The sequence below is a fragment of the Aulonocara stuartgranti genome (genome assembly GCF_965226115.1).
Source record: "Aulonocara stuartgranti genome assembly, chromosome: 12".
NCBI classification, from domain to species: Eukaryota; Metazoa; Chordata; class Actinopteri; order Cichliformes; family Cichlidae; genus Aulonocara; species Aulonocara stuartgranti.
Genome location: NC_138948.1, coordinates 21,917,820 through 21,930,373, shown reverse-complemented (window position 1 = coordinate 21,930,373; position 12,554 = coordinate 21,917,820).

The following is a 12,554-nucleotide window of genomic DNA, read 5'->3' as shown; positions in this document are numbered from 1 at the left end:
ATAAAGCCATTTTCTTAAATTTCATTCACTTTAGCATTTGGCTGTCACTTGTGTATTAGAAATATAGGAACAAAGATGTAAACACAAAGCGCGGAACCGATGCATCAAAATGTGTGAGATGTCAGCTTTTTCGCCGAGGGCAGGTACACTGACACTCCGTCAGGGCTGAAAGCCGACAGCTCACTAATTCTGATGATGCAGGTTTCATCACTCTCCAACCAAAATTAACTGAACCAGCAGCAAAAGAAGATCCAAACTACGCTTCATATTTGATAAATACTGTCATTAATTCCCTCTTGCTGTCTTGTTTTCACCACAATTTAAAAAAAAAGAAAAAAAAAGAAAAAAGAAAAATCACACTTCCTGCACAGCTCTCTCGTAGTGTACTTCGAGAAAAGTTTCCCCATCTGAAATCTGTTTTCCACATTATTCCCTTGCTTATTATACATCAGTGTACGGTTGTGCTTAGCGCTGTTGTCAGTTGTTTTTTTGTGCCAAATTATGCCAAATTGCAAAAAACTCAGCTTGTTCTCTAATAAAACCTCTAATAAAACCTCTGTAACTTTGCTCTGCTTTACTTCAGCAGCATCAGGTAATGTTCATATATTGATTCATGGTTTTCTTCAGTTTTTGTTCAACTGCAGAATATTTCTAAGGTTATCTGATTTAAAAAGCCACTCCAGGAAAATCTCCTTCATGTTTTTCTGTGTTTTATCCTCAGTTACTTTGGCATAAAGACATCTGCTGTGATGCTTACACCAGCCTTAAAAGCTGTTGTATTACAATAAAAGACCCTGACATCACTTTATAAAGTAACAATTCTAATTGTTACAAACTCAAAAAAAGATTCCTACTAGTATATTTCTGGCATGAATCAAATTTTGAATATAAATGAATTTTGAAATATACACTGCTTCTTATGTCAAAGTCTGTAAAAATAAAGAAAGAGATAAACCACACATAACCCTTGCTACTATTCACTCCACTGTCCAACAGCAAAATCAAACCAATATACAGATATTAATAACATATTAATGTAATAGTGTGACTATGCAATTTATAAGTAGCCATAGTCAGCCAAGTCATAATCAAAACAACAAACATCTCAAGTTTTGAGATCATTGCAAACCCTCCTGGCCAATAACCACACAAGCTGTCCATGAAGGAAGGTTGATAAAGGAGCATGCACAAAATTCAAACAAATTTAAGCCATAATGAAACAAATTAAAATAACAGTGCACATGCACAAATCAGGCACCAGACAAACACTTAAAGATCACAGATCTTTAGAACCACATCCAAAGAGCAATTGCTTTTCTTTTTTATAAATAAATAAATGTGTAGATTCTAGCCAAATATACATTACAAAAGGAAAAAAGGAGGGCCACAGCAATCATAGTAAAAGGAGTTGGCACTGTGGCCCCAACAAGACCGATCAGTTCTGCTTAAATAATCAGTTTCCCTCATGTACAGAGCTTGCACAACAGTGAGAGGCAGATTCTAGAGTCAGTACACTATTTCTGATTAAGTTCTCACTAAAACAACTACACACATAAAGTTGCATACTAAAGTGTGTATGAAAAAAAAAACCCAAACAAATCAAGAACACCTATATTTTATTTGCTTTTTCTGGAAAAATGAAAACAATGGCAAGAAAAATGATGATGTCTTCTACAGAAATAGAGTGCTCACTGATCTGCCTCTCTGACTGCTGTGCATGCTCCTGACACAGGGGCAAAAGCTGGGGACTAGTTGCTCATGGCCATGGCCTACCCTCATCACTTAGCGGTGAGGAATGAAGCTGATAAAGACAACACCAAAGCAATTTTGGTTGCTCTGATAGTGAAAATACCCTCCCATATTCCTCTTAAAAAATTAGAACTTCGTTAAATTGGTCTAATACAGTCCTTTATTAATACTAATCATAGAGAAAAACCAAGATAACGTTTAAGTACAACTTGATGTTAAGTACACGCAGTAATTAATTTTGGTGCTAGTTAAGCAGTATACAGGACACCAGAAAATGCTTTCAAACTGTGAAAATTGGCTAAATCCAACATTACGTAAAAATTTCAACTAGCTTAGCATTGCTTGAGTGCTAGGAAAAAGTTTGCCAGCACTTGTGCCATTCATTACTTTGCAGCATCATAACTTTGTAAACATTTCATTTATACTTAGGGATTCAAATTAAGTCAAAAAAGTTCTTACCCTTACTGCAGATAAGTTCGTAGCTCAAAGATGCACTTAATCCAAAAATTGTCAGCTTAACTGTCAGCTTTGTCCAAGGGCGCGAAATGAAGAATGTTCCAGAATGGGGGGGGACGGGTTCAAGAAAACCTCGTGATATTTCATGAAATAACGCGAGATTTCAAAAAGGGTTAACCCTAACCCTCCTACATGGAGTGAAATTTTTTTCCCACTCAAATGTAAAACCATTTATTTTATTTTATTAAGCGTCTTACAATTTTAAGTCATATCTGTTCTTTGTGTTTCACTTATATTAATATATTTTATATGTATATTTTGTTATTAATTAAATATACATATGCTGCCTGTGGCATAATTTATTATCAGTTATTTCATCTTAATTCATGTTTATACTTACACATGACTAATAATTATACTTAACTAAGGTCATTAAACTCAGTTGCCTGTTCATGCAACTTCCCATATGTTACCCATATGGTGCCCATAGAACATAGCCCATCTGGGCTGGCTCAGGTGGGTCCTACCTGGGTGGGTCCCAGATTGGATGCCCATTGTAAGCCCATCCCCACTTGGAACCCCCATAGCCCATGTGGGGCCCACATACTGGTGTTTACTGGGTGGTGGAGCTCAAAAGATTTTCAGAGTTATTAAGCTTCATTTCCCTATAAATAAAATCTCATCATAGTTGTGGGCAGACCAACAGACTGACCAACCAAACCTTCCCCAGAGATACGCCGCCAATGTGGCATAAAAATGGTAAAAGTCCTCCCACATGAAAAAAGCATTAATATACATTTTGGTCCTGTGAAACAGTCTTTCCCCTGATAAAGTTACAAAATGTCCATTTATTCCTTACCCAGAGTCCCGAACTGAAACCAGTTGTCTTTTTTTAGGTGCTTTTTTGAGCCGCAAAGTCCTGCCCGCATCGCATCACTGCGAGCAGGTTTATCCATCAAACGCTGCACTTCAGCTGACCGCCATCCTCCTCACTGCCCACAAAACTACTCTGCAAACCGATTTTACATAGCCAGGTTGCATATTGCATTCACCCCGCTGACTAGCCTTTTGTGAGGCAGCTGCTAGTCTGGCAACATTGTCTCACGAAGCAAAGCAGTCAATGTCAGATGTCCTTGTGAAGAAAAAAAAAGAAGGTGAATATGTTTGTCAATTAGACTGTTATTCAGTGTGGACACAAGATGGCTGCAGAAATGCCTCAAGTCTGAATTGAATCAGTAAAGCAAGAGAGGTGAATCAGAATGTGTAAATAACTTGAAGTGGAGCAAAAAGAAAAGGCGTACACAGACAAAATGTACGATGGGCCTAGGAAGAGTTTTGCACATTCACAAAACCTCATTCTGGCAATTCATCGCATCAGATTCTTGCTGAGTCTCCAGTGATGAGGTAGAATCAGATAGAGCAGAGACCTTACATAAAAATACAGCCTTTTCCCTCTGTGCTCTGAAAGCATGCAGCCAATTGTGTATGACAAATTGAGAGCATTTTACAATGCCCTTTACCAAGCGTCTGAAAAATTAGTTTCCCAGCCTCTTTCTCCTGTCTCCCTAACGTGGACACCCACGTCTCCCATTTCCTGAATACCTTGAAAACACAAAAGGAGAGTAGTGACATTTATTAGGCCTGAGTTTATTTGTATTCCAGCTCTTCCTTCACTACACGTCGGCTTTTATGAGCTCACTCAGGCGAAACATTAAAGAAGCTCATTCTTTATTAATCCTCACAATGACAATTCAAAGCTTCCGACATACTGACTTTACTGTGTGTGCTTGCACTTTCTACGCTATGAAATCAGGTTACTGTCATTATTTTTTAAACATCCCTTGGTTGTTGCCGTGTGTAACGTTTTGCACTAGTTGGGCTTTCCATTTCATCAAATGGGACAAAGTCAAATTACTGTACATGAAGAGTTGAAGTAAGCACTTTCCACTTGCGCTGTGTGCTAACCTTGTTCCGTGTGAAGTTGCATATGAGTCTGCACTCAGCTGTTGAGTGAGTTGACCTTGTTACGTTGGCACTCCAAATCATCTTGTTTCCCTCATGTTTAAACAAATTTATCAACACTGAATTCATTAAGAGCACACAATCCAAGGCTAAAGTTTATTTTCTCCCCCCCATTTTTAGCAAGATTTTTACTCACAGATATACAGCCAACTGAATGCTAATTTAGTCACTTTGCATTTTTCAGCTGCCCTGGGCTCGATTTTACAGTTCAACATCTGTGCAGCCCTGAGGAGTGATAACCACACATGTCAGATATTATTGCACATTATTGTACTTGGGGGGACAAAATGGACTGCATTTGCCTGTCTGCATTTAAGCAGGAGTTTTAGTTACAAACAGCAATACAATATCACTGGGTTAACTTAATGTTATATTTAAGGATTTATTGATGTTCAAAATTAATTCTAAGATATTTTAAAAAATAAATAGAGAATGATGTTTGAAATAATTATCTTATGTTGATGGCTTTTTCCTTCCTTTACTTATACATTTATTTTATTTTACTAAGATATTGAAAATGATGCTTAAGCTTTACATAGTGTACAGTTCAAACTCATCTGATGACTTCCTAAAGTGACTCAAAGAGACACAAATGAAAATATTAAAATCTAAATCTTAAAACTGTGAAACTGTACATGCCAGTCATGAACGCAGCCATGACCCTGTCACGAGAACTGTCTCTGTTCCAACCAGGTAGAGACAGGAACCTGCTGGTCTTCGAAGGGCCACGTGGGAACCTCGGAAACAGTCTATCCACCCATTTTCTTGTGTTTAATGGTTGTGTGTGTGTGTGTGTGTGTGCCTGTGGGAAGAGGCTGGAAAAACATGCAAGCGACACAGAGGAAGGCCCCAGCCAGCTGGTGGATTTGAAGCCAGGACCTTGTTCATGTGAGACAACAGTGCTAACATAGGAAAAAAAAAACAATACAATGTACTGTTTTAAAATGAAGTAATTCACCATATTAATTTCTTATTGATGGCTTTCTGTATATTTTAAACACATGTTGAGTTTTACTATTTGCAGAAATAACAATAAAGAAAAGGATAATGTACCAGAACATTTTCAATTGGCACCTGAGCTCCCATTTCAGTGAGTGTAGGAAACACTTTACCACTGCTTTGAAATAATCAATTTGTGAAATGTTTCCCATTCTCATAAATAACTTTTATTATTGTTGTTAATTTTGTACATGGTAGTGTTGTAAGTGTTGTAAAATCCAAAATTGTAAATTGATCTGTAGATCAAAATTCATTACAGACCCCTGATCCACACCCTGGGCATACAAGAAAGGTTTGAAATATAAACAATATACATCAAACTAATGGCTAGGGATGGGTATCGTTTAGGTTTTATCCGATACCGGTGCCAAACCGGTACTTTTGAAACGGTGCCGGTGCTTAAACGGTGCTCAAACCGGTGCTTAAAGAATGGAGAACACAAAATTGGTCCAAAAACCTCTCATGTTCAGCTGTTTTTTGTAAAAAGATAACAATGTTAGCCTTTTCTGCAGCTATGGGGCATATATGGTATCACTCTTGGCTGGAAGCAGTGCTTAAACAATGGAAAAAACACAAACTTTGTCCAAAAACCTCTCATGTTTAGCTGTTTCCCTCTTTTTCTTTGGTCATTTTAGCCTTTTTGGCCAGGGTGAAGGGAGTATCTGCCATCAAACAAGAAGACAGCCGCATGTAGCTATGATGATGTTTGCTAGTTCACCTTACATGCATTAATGTAATAACGTGGTTAGCCTACTCAACGTAAATTACACGAACAACATTAAGCTACTCACGCAGAGAAGAACGGCTGCTGCTGCATCATCATCCGTCATCATTTCTGCTGCACTGGCAGGGCTAGGGGCCAGGACTCTCCTCTTCGTGTTTTTGGGTATGTTGCTAACTCCGGGTCCGATAACAGGCACCACACCGCAGTAGATGCGCTCGGTGTGAGGGCTCGCAGCAAGCTATCAAATACAGCGCATTTCTTGGTTTTTGAAAAAAAAACAAAAAAACGCTATGCGTCGCCAGGTGTTTCATCGGATTTGAGGTGTTACCTCCTTTGACAGTATCACAGTATCAGCTTAAAGCACTTGTTGCTGCTGAGTTTGCATATTTTGCTGTGAAGTACAGCCAGACTTTTGACCGCTTCGCCTTGGGCATTTTTAATCTGTAGCTCTGCATAAAAGAACGTACGTACCTGGCCCCGCCTACTATCCTCGGAAACGTAAAATGATTGGCTAGAAGTGTATCACAGCTCAGGAAAAAAAAGCACCGAAATAAAGCACCGAAATGTGCACTGCTTTTCGGTCTGGTTACTACCGTTTATGTCAGAACCGGTGCCATCATGGCACCGGACACCGGTACCCATCCCTACTAATGGCTTTTGGAAACAATTGTGATGGTTAACACTCAAGTTTTAGATCATCAACAGAGACTGGGAGAATATGGAAGAATGAGATATGGTCAAGCTATTCTAGTATATTCAGGGCTCTTTTTGACACTGTGTGTCTGTATGTGCTTATAAATGGGGTCATGGACATTTCACTGAAAACACATCAACTACTTCTACCTTAAGTGAGACAAATGAGCTGAAGTAAGCCAAATAAATGCCATAATATAATCAAACCAGAGTTAAGCTCCAGATGATAAAAACACTGCTAATTTTTTCACTTTTTAAATACACCTGATTTAAACAACTCTCAAAGTCTTTTTCGAACAAGGTTGGTAACAATGAAACTTGGAATGTCACCATCTGATTGTACTGGGACTTGATGATTGAGCAATTTAGGGAAATTAGGACTCAGGCAACATTTGGTCTTAAACTGCACCAAGGGAACATTAGGCTTAGCAAAAACAGAAGTGTTGTTATTATAGGGAAATCAATAGTACTTTTTAATCCTAACTCAATTTGAGGGAGCTGGAGTCTCTGTAAACAGCTTTTTTATTTATTTTTTCCTTAGTGGAGTGTGCATGCACCGGGTAATCAGATAATGTTGTTTTGTTTCTGTGGTTTTTTGTTTTTTTGTTTTTAGCCCTATCAAATAGCAACCCAATTTAATACTTGATTGTGAAGTTACTGACAGCTTCTGATGTACAAATGTTATTTTACTTTGATGCCGACGCCAACACTTATCAATTACGTTTGAAATGCTGTCAGACCACAAATAAGACGTTTGTGATTACAGGAGGCTTTCAACCCACTGCATCACAGAATCACTCAAATCATTTTTGGGACAAATAAGACTTCTAGTGAAAGGGCGACATGGGTACATCAGCAGACAGGTAAAAGAGTCTAAATTTGGAGAACAAATGGCTAAAAAACAAGGTGCCCTAGGGAATCAGATGCAAGGAATTTAAGAGAATAACACAAGAAACAAATCAGCAAGTAAAGGGATGAATATTATTAAGAGTCAGAATTCTTTTTAAAGTGCAAAGGGAAAGCACGGTTATAGTTAAACCTCTTTATTATGTATCAAGATTGAAACACAGGGAAGAATCAGCGATGATAATAAAAAATGTTGAATCGAGCAGCAACATTTTCAATTCATGCGAGAATGTTTCACTGATAAGCTCACACAATAAATACAATACAATGAAAAATTACTTAAAACATTTCAATAAAAATCTCCAATAATTTAACACACCTTGAGCGGGGTGCAGGAGGTGGGGGCAGTCGTTCCCCTTCAAGACATAATGATGGATTATGACCAGACTGGACTGTATGGGAAGTGCACAATCAGCTAAATGTAAGCCAGAGGCTGAGATTTTCATAAATATGTATGGCATCTTACATACTGTTAAGAGGCTGCAGTGAATTACAGATCAGCATTATCAATTCAGAAATACATAATTCTGCTGAGGTACATTTCAAAAGCGGCTTACTTCAATAGATGCAAATATGACACAATAGCCTCAAAGAGCTGAAGAACTTTAAGCGCCTCGCTTGACTTTCTGTTGCATACAGAATGAGTTCAAATGACATTTTTTCCCTGCAGTTTTCACCTATCAAAGTACTGTTTTAAAGAATCCATCCTCCAAGGACACTTTATTACACGGTGATAAGAAACTTGTAAAGAAAAGTTTGCAAAGTCCACTTGATGGGAGAGCGATGGGGCAAGAAGCACGGAGCAATATTAGCAGCAGTCCCTCGTACAATCTCGTTTTCCGTTTCTGAAGCAATCACAGGCCAGCAGAGCACAACTGCACTGCAATTAAGCTGTCTGTGATTTTTAATTAAAACTAAGAGGCGTGATCCGTCTAAAACTTTGTTTGCCTTTCAGGCAACACAAGTTATCATCTTCGTAATGGATAAGATTATAACGTATGAAAAATGATCACATTACAATTCACAGTTTGACATAATATAAGGCAGACAGAGAAAGACAAAGTAAGTTTTTTTTCCCCCTTCCTTGCAGTTTGCCATCCAAACATTGTTACAATTAGGACAATAATTGTAATAGAGACATGAATTATTCAGAGGTGTTTCAGCTGTACCCAGTAGGCACAATCAATACACTGCCTGACGCCTTCACTAAGGCAAAGTCCATTACAACTTCTAATGCATCTGAGTAGCTTCTGAACCAAAAAGCAATTTAATGTTGATATCTCCGGGGACTGCACAAGAGAACTTGAGAGAGACCAATAAACAAAACCAGCACAGCAGCGAGCATACACAACCCTGAGGGATACAAGCTTTTACTGTACAAAACCATTGACTCTAACTTTGTATTGACAATATGAACATCAAAACTGTAGCTCTTTTAAAGTCCAGTCACAGGATACATGAGTCGGTGAAACAGCTGCCAAAAGATGCACTAAAAACAAAGTATTTTTTCCTTCCACTGCCGTTTTCTTTTTAGTGTTGTACACAAAAACCTCTACAAACATTAATTTTTTGGTTACTTTACAATACCTTTGCAACAACTTCCTCTTAGTCTAGAGAAACTGATCGAAGAAATTCTACAAATATGTGGCCATTAAAAAGAATATAAAAGGACGCCTATTTTAAACATAGTTATGACTTGCGGGTCACCATTGAAAGTCAAGTTGCATCCTAGACATCTCCTTAGAATCTAAACATACTTGGAGGCAAAGCATTCATATCCAAGATGAATGCAAAGATGGCGCCGGTGTACGTGGCTGCTCGTCTGTCGCTGTCAGTTTTGTTTGTTTTTATATTGCTCCTGTCGTGTGTCACTCAAGAAATCGGGTCATTACTGGTGTACGATCGCCAATCGCTTCTGAACCTCCAAAGTTCTGGACAAAATACAGCTCCATTTTCTAACGGAGGTCAGAATTCATGGTGTCCGTTGCTGTCACATATCCCAACTTGCCCATGCCGTGCAGTCATGCTACCTCCCCGGCGAAGACGTCGGGGTAGGCGCAGTGGTCGGCTGGTTAAACTCAAGATCTCTTTAGCACACCATCCCACTACCGTCAAAGGAATACAGAGATTATTTCCTGGAGTTTTTGTGCACCGACGTTTCCTGGACCCCGTGGGTTCCTGCCTCATCCCCGTGGTCTGCCAGGATGATGCGCCGCCCCTCCATGACCCCTGTCCCCCTCGGCTCAACGTGCGCCGGGCGAACCTCCGCAATCTGAGGCCGCTGTGTCGGACTCCCTGTGCCGCTGGGGTTTTTACCTCATCCCCGGCTCCTGTCAGGATTGGGCTGGTAAACGCCAGATCGCTGGTGAACAAATCTTTTATTCTGAATGAGTTATTCACCTCCTGGAAACTAGACTTCATGTGTGTCACGGAGACTTGGCTTAATACTGGTGAGTCCAGTACTTTATCTGAACCCTTACCAGCGGGTTGTTCCTATTTTAACACACCAAGGACATCAGGGAGAGGAGGAGGTACGGTGGTTGTTTTTAAAAAGGATTTAAATGTAAACAGTGTGTTTTACAGCCCTCGTTTTCCAGCTTTGAGCTCACGTGTTTTGAAGTTAATCGCTCTAACTCTGTGCTCTTTGCTGTTATTTATCGTCCCCCTAAATACAATAAGAATTTCATAAATGACTTTTCAGAATTTCTAGCTGGGAGATTTTAATATCCATGACTGTTGCCCTGATAAACCTCTGGTGAAGGAGTTTTTAAGCCTCATTGACTCTTTTAATCTGGTCCATACCTGGTCCCACACATGAACACGGACACACACTAGACCTGGTCTTGTCACACAGTCTACCTGTGTCTAATGTGGAAGTGACTGACACTGCTTTCTCTGACCATATGGCTGTATTATTTGATGTTGTGTTTTCACGCACTACAGCTCAAACCGGTGCTCCTGTTCGCCGCTGTCGGATTATTAACCCTTTCACTGCTGCCCAGTTCTCAACTGCTTTTAACCAGCTGTCTATCCCCGCCGATCGTACTCCCTTGGACACAGAGAACCTCAGCTCCTGGTTTCAATCTTCTTGCCTAACCATTCTGGACTCTGTGGCACCATTAAAAACCAGGAAGCCCAAGGCTAAAACCGATCCTTGGTTCCCCAAATGATCCTGTCCCACCACAATTTTTTAAGGAGATTTTTCCTAGCATAGGCCAGGCTGTTCTTAGTGTTATAAACAGCAGTTTAATATCTGGTGTAGTCCCTGCTAATTTTAAGCATGCGGTAGTACAACCCTTGCTTAAGAAACCTGCCCTGGACCACACTGTATTGGCTAACTACAGACCTATCTCCAAGTTGTCTTTTATGTCTAAAATCTTAGAGAAATTTGTACATTGCCAATTGATGGATTTTTTAAAATGAGAATGGTATCCTGGAGGTCTTTCAATCAGGTTTTAAAAACTTGCATAGCACGGAGTCAGCACTCTTAAAGGTTTTTAATGATATCTTCCTTTCCTGTGACTCTGGCAATCGTGTTGTTCTTGTCCTCCTTGACCTAACAGCTGCCTTTGACACTGTAGACCACAACATTTTACTGTCTCGCTTGCACCATCTTTCAGGCATTCGTGGTACTGCTTTGAAATGGTTTAGGTCTTATCTTTGTGACAGAACTTTTAGTGTTAACTTTTTAGGGTATGAGTCTTCCTCTGCCACTTTTCAGTCTGGGGTCCCGCAGGGCTCAATTTTAGGGCCTCTGCTTTTTTCATTATATTTACAGCCCCTGGGAACCATCCTCAGAAGGCATGGAATATCCTTCCACTGCTATGCTGACGACTGTCAGATCTATCTGCCTCTGAAGCAGAACGATGCCTTCTCTATTAAGCCACTTTTAGCATGTCTAGAAGACATTAAATCTTGGATGTCCCTAAACTTTCTAAGATGCAATTCCAGCAAAACATTCTGTTTGGTCCTAGTGGACAGCTCTATATCCACCACAGACATATCCACCATAAATTGAACCACAAGAGAAGGAGAAACCTGAATATTAACTGCATGTCTTTCACTCGTCACAACAGAAAAGCAGCTGTATGCTCATAGCAGCAGCTAAACACTGAAAGATCACCCTCATGACATGATTAATGAGCTCAAAATTCACGACGTAGAGAGTCATATCATCTGTCCTCTCCTTAATATCTATAGTCTTTCCCACTATCAGTTCACTGGCAGTACAGTATTGCATGATAGAACCAACACTAGAATGTTCAAATGAATCTCAGGGAAGCATACTGTGCATTAAGGCAAATGTTATTGCAAGACAACGTGACAGTATTGCAAGTTTCTTGCACTGAATTCTTTGCAGGCACAGTGAAACGTAACAACACATCAGACGAAAACCAAAAAAACCAAAAATGCAAGACAGCATAGAGGTAACTTTGGATGATCTAACGTCATTTAAAAAGCTGACATTAGAAGAGAGTGGGGTTAGTAAATGCCAAAATAATCATTTCAATCAATTTACCAAACTAAAGTACTTTGCAAGTCACGATATACTATTAAATGTTACCTGTTTGATTAGGTATTTAACATTTCCTGAAATGTAATTTAGCAAAAGCCATCAGGAAACATTAGAATACACATTTAAAGTAATAATTGATTGCCTTACAGCTTCTCCACAGACCATTAAGAGACTCTGTAAAAGAAAAGTTTTTTGTAAAGCAACAATAAATCAGAGAGGCAAAATTTTTATACACAAGAAAATTCTTCCTTTGTTTCTTTCTTTATTTTTGGTTGGCTGTGACTGTGGTGGTGTAATTTAAAATAATATAAAATAAATGTTATTTCTGTTATGACAAACACCAAGTGAAGTTGCTGTTGCTGTTTTTTCTTTGGCTCTTTTTGGTTGGTTTTACCAGCTAACACCAGCACTGTTGGAGAACAAACAGCTATTTCTGTAACCTCGTTGCTCTGCAAGGAAGTGTAGCTTAGGGAAAAGGTGGTCATGAGT